Source organism: Pongo pygmaeus, chromosome 19, assembly GCF_028885625.2.
Source record: "Pongo pygmaeus isolate AG05252 chromosome 19, NHGRI_mPonPyg2-v2.0_pri, whole genome shotgun sequence".
Taxonomy (NCBI): Eukaryota; Metazoa; Chordata; class Mammalia; order Primates; family Hominidae; genus Pongo; species Pongo pygmaeus.
Window position 1 is genome coordinate 88,672,562 of NC_072392.2, and position 5,156 is coordinate 88,677,717.

Genomic DNA, 5,156 nt, shown 5'->3' on the forward strand with positions numbered 1-5,156 from the left:
AAATTAATGGGCTAAAAGCTTATGGTTTTCTGTTATATAACATCATGTGATTCTCAAACTAAAGAGAATATAATAAATATTAACGTAGTTAAAGAATTTTAGGTCCAGATAATAGACTCATTTTCTACTCTTCTTATTCCTTGCACACTGTCTTCAGTTTTCACTTCACTACTTTATAGATTAACTATTTGAAACAACAACAAAAAAATACAGCTACTGCCACTATCAACTTAAAATAGCTATACATGATATTCTTTCAAAGACAACTTGATAATATCATCACTGACGTCTTGGATCATCATAAATAGCCTGAAACCTGAATTCTGACTGAAACAGCATTAGCTCCAAGGTAGATTACTGCACATGGGAATCTATTTTATTTTCCCTAAAGAGAAATTGGAATTTGATTTTTATTTTTAATTGATTGAAAGAAGAGTTTCATATTTTTTCTCAAATACTCTGAATGCATTGATGAGATACTGTCAACAGCTGGTGGAAAACTCCCACCAAAAATTAGTTCCGTAGTGAAACACTGCATTTGACTATTTCCAAGAATCCATAACCTATATCTTGCTGATGATAGGGAACTGAGCATTTGGGATATTGAGATAAAATAATTTCCTAGGCGTTGCTCTAGGGGGGAAAATATATTTCCGTCGGGCCCAGAGTTGTTGGAAAGAAAACAAAGATAACATTTCCTAGTATATTCTTCTCACTCCTAAAATTTAAAAATCCACAATAATTCTCTAACCCCTTACACTGTTTTATTTTGATTCAAAATATCTTATTTATATTATATTGCATATATGTATTTATTTTACTTATTATTGTTTTCTCGATAGAATATAAATTCTAGAAAAAGGAGAAACCTTGTCAGTTGGTTCACCATGGAATCTCCAGTACCCAGAATGGTGCATAATATATTGAAGATGCATAACAAATACTTATTTAATAATGATGAGATAAATTCTGATCGAAATTATTCCTGCCATCATGTAAATGCACATGAACATTTAGCCTCCTGGAAATTTTTTATATACCATTGATGATGAGCATCTGGCTGTTAGAAAGTCATTTTTTAAAATTACTAAATTATATGCTGATGAGAATTAAGTCCTATTAGGGACTTTTTATATTTACGTTGGTGGCTAAGAGCTCAAGATCTGAAGTCAGAATGCTTCATTTATATATTAACTCCACTGCTAACTAGCTGGTGGCATTGAGCAAATCATCTCATGGAATGGATTTTGTCTGTGCCACCAACAAGATCTCCTTTTCTGAGCCAGTGTCCCCAGCTACTGTGAGCATTAGCCACTAATACCACAAAGCTGCCCCTTCTCTGGAGAACTGCCTTCAGATGAGTGAGAGCCATCTCACCTGATGGTTGAGATGGCAACATATAAGACTAGTGCTCATGCCTCAAATTAAGTCCATCTCTGGGGTGTAATTTATGCCCCAAAAGGCCACTCAGGATCATGTTAAAATTCATCTCTGGGCGACACCACATTCTTGATTGGCTCTTTTTTTCCTTCCTTTCTTAATTTGTTCACCCCTGTTCTGAGAGCACTCCTCCATAAATTACATACACCAGAATCCTTGTTTCAGGCTCTCTTTCTGTTCAATAAAACCTATATGACACATAACTTCTCCATGCCTTAGTTTTTGCCACTCCAAATTTGGGAGAAATAATAGGTTTATTTTTATTATAAATACATAATATCACTAAATAAATGTAATAGGATATGATGATCATCACTTTTTTGTTCTCTGTGTTTTCTTGTTTTTCTTCTAGGCTGTAGAATTTAACTTCTTTTTTTTATTGACTCTTTTCCACCTTAGTCTTTTTTAAAAAACACTCTTATTTGGATAATGATGATACATCCAATATTTCAACAATATGATAACCTCCCAATAGATTTAGACTTTTACTATCATTGGGACCTTAACGTTATCATTTCACAAAACTATTTTCTGAGTTCCCAACATAGGTATATTGTATATCATTTCCTGTGTTCTCCAAGAAATGGTCTAGCACCAACCACCATTTGGAGCATGAACTCATTATTAGAAAAGCATATTACCCTGACAATTAGAAAAAAATACATATAGTGAGCTGCAGCCAAGAAAGTAATTACATTTATTTTTATCACTAGAAAACAATGAGTGGCAGAAATGTCTCTAGTGGGCTAGAACTACATATATACAGCAATGTCATAAAGTAATTCTTTATGTCCAGCTTGATTTATGTTCATAAGACCAAAGACATAATATGAGTATTATCAGTAAAATGAGTTTTAATAGCATGGAATCTGAGTCTACAAGAGATTCCCCATAGTTGAATTTCTTAATATCCGCCTTTGGTCAGCTTTTGGAGATGTTAAAATTTGAGCTGCTCAGTGTGCTCTTTTTTGACTTCTTCTCAATGTAAATGTTCAAATAAGGGAGCAACTGGATGTGTTTGGGGAGGTTTTTTTTCCTACTTCTGTTTTAGTTTTCAACAGATAGATGTGAGACTACAGCCATCATCAAAATGTCAATATAAGCAATTTTGTTAGATCAATGGACAACAGGAATTTTAGATCCATATCACTACAATTGTAATACCATTTTTAATGTTACTTCTTATTAGAATTTCCTAGCAATCATCATTCATCTAATAGAGGCATTTTTTAAGAATCCAAGAAGAACAAAAATATTCATAAGCCAACAGAAGCAAATGGTATAAATGATATTATTTCACCATAAAAAATGAATAATGCACCACTTCCTAAATCATGTGCAGTGAGCACATTTTATTTGGGCAATGAAGAGGCATTTTCCTTCCATTTGTTCTTTTGGAAAAAATATTATGTGTGATTATATATTATTTTTATAATATGAAAATACTGAACTACTTAAAAGTAATAGGATACATTATGTTTTGGTTTAGGTTAAAATCGTGCAGTTATTGCTAAGATTAATTGGTAGGTTAAGATGGAGAGCTAAATGAGAATTTAAGCATTTGCTGCTTATTTTGACACGTCTTTATTCTTAGGCCTCTGCACAAACTCTTATTCCCAGCCTTCTAAGTCAAAATCCTTTAAAAAGATCCTCTGCTTATCACATATAGTATTCACTTTGAGACTTAATCTATTTTTTCTTATATTATCATTTTAATAAAATATTGATAAAGCAGACACAGTTGATCTTATGACAGTCATCACATTTATGCTTTGCTTTCTGTTTTTAATTCCCCTTTTACATATTCTGTTTTTAAAAATTTTTGATTATATTTTTGTGTTTGTGGCTTTTTTCTGATAATTTGGAAAGCATTTTTAATAGTTAAGTATAATTATATATAATACATTACACATGATGCAATTTATATTCTGTATCTTTACACAATATATACTGATTTCTTCTATTAGTAATAAGATAAACAATATTTCCATTTAGACATTTAGTTGTCACTCAAATTTTCAGTTATTTTTGTGTTCTATTTTATACCTTAAAATATACATCTTTTGCATTATTGATCACTTTCAGATGATACCAGACTAACCTAATAAATAAAACAAAAAATATTATAAATGTTCTCAACCCCAATTTTTCCCCCATCCCCTCCCAACTTGGTTTTCATTTCATTGTTTCTGTGCTGTTGGGTCTATATCTACTTTCTGTCTATAACTACAATTGTCCATTTGTTTTAACCTTGGGACTATAGTTAATTTGAATTCAGTGCTCACAGAGAGTATTTTTGACTTAAAAATATATTATTCATCTTTTTATTGACCGATGTTCATTTTTCTTTTTTTTTTTTTGGAGGAGGTGCATGGTTAACTCTAGACATGATTCTCTAAACTGCTGTAGCGATTATTTGTCTTTGTTGGAAACCTTCCTAAAGACACTTTGAGAGTGGAAGTGTGTCAGATAAGCTGGAAAGAATCTGACCTGATGTTGTTGAAAATTGATCCAACCCCACCCTAGGATTTTCTTATTTCTAAATTGTTGGTGATATTTTTTTTCAGTCTTTTTATTCAAACCAATTTGAGGTGTGATTTTTTTCTTTACATGCACTAATGGAATCATATTTTCTGGAATAAATTGTCAAGACTGTATAACTGATAGTAAAAGTTGATTTACAGATCTAGGTCTTTTGTTTCCAAAAGTTTGTGTTCTTCACATTAATTAATAATATTACTCATTTAAATGGGATGTAATTATTTTAACAGAAGTATTTCAATGTGTCTTAACAAAATACATCTTTATCCAGTAAAATACCACTTTTTTATGTCTGTTCACATTTGCTTCAGTGGACCTTAAATTTCTTGTCAACTTTTTTATCACAGTTTGTTTTTTTCTTCTCATGCATTTCCCCCAGAAAAGTCCTGCAATTGCAAAATAGTGCTTTATTTTGTTTTCCAGGGAGACATATTCTCCTATCATTTTAGCTCTAAAATAAACTTATTGAAAGAATGTGCATAAAGCAAGTGGTATACGAAACTCAGATTTTAAAGATGTTTGTTTGCGTTTCTAGTTTTCGAAAGTGTTATTCTGGAGAAATAGACAGTAGAGCTTAGTCCGTTTACTTTTTAAATATTTTCATGTTAATGTGACTAAAAACAATATAGAAGTTTATGGTTATTTCAGATATTTGATAAGACAGTTCTTTCTAGACATGCTAGTTTTAATAAAGGCAGCAGTGAAAAAAATCCTACTAATTTTTTAAGTTAGGAAAAACCCCATTATCTGTATTTTGTTGTAATCCTTTGTAAGATGAGAAAAAATTAATAATTTAAACATATCTTTCAACTTTTAAGATATCCTGGACAAATATATAAATCCTGGACAAGATTTATATATTGGTTTTCCCTTTTCAAATGACATAAAGTACAGAACACTTAAGTAGCCTACAAATTGGGATATCAAAGGTAGAGAAATGAAATTTATTTACTGGCTAAATGGACTCATCAACAATAAGCAAAAATGTACAAACTTAACATTAGCATCTCTTTGGACATCACAATGTCTTAGGTCATTGGACCCTCCTTTCATAGTTATGATTAGGTAGATGATTTTATCACAAATATTAAAAAGGAATAACTGGTAAAATTTATATGAATTAGGAAAATAATGTACAGAATGCAGGAAAATATGGTCTGGCATTGTGAACGTGA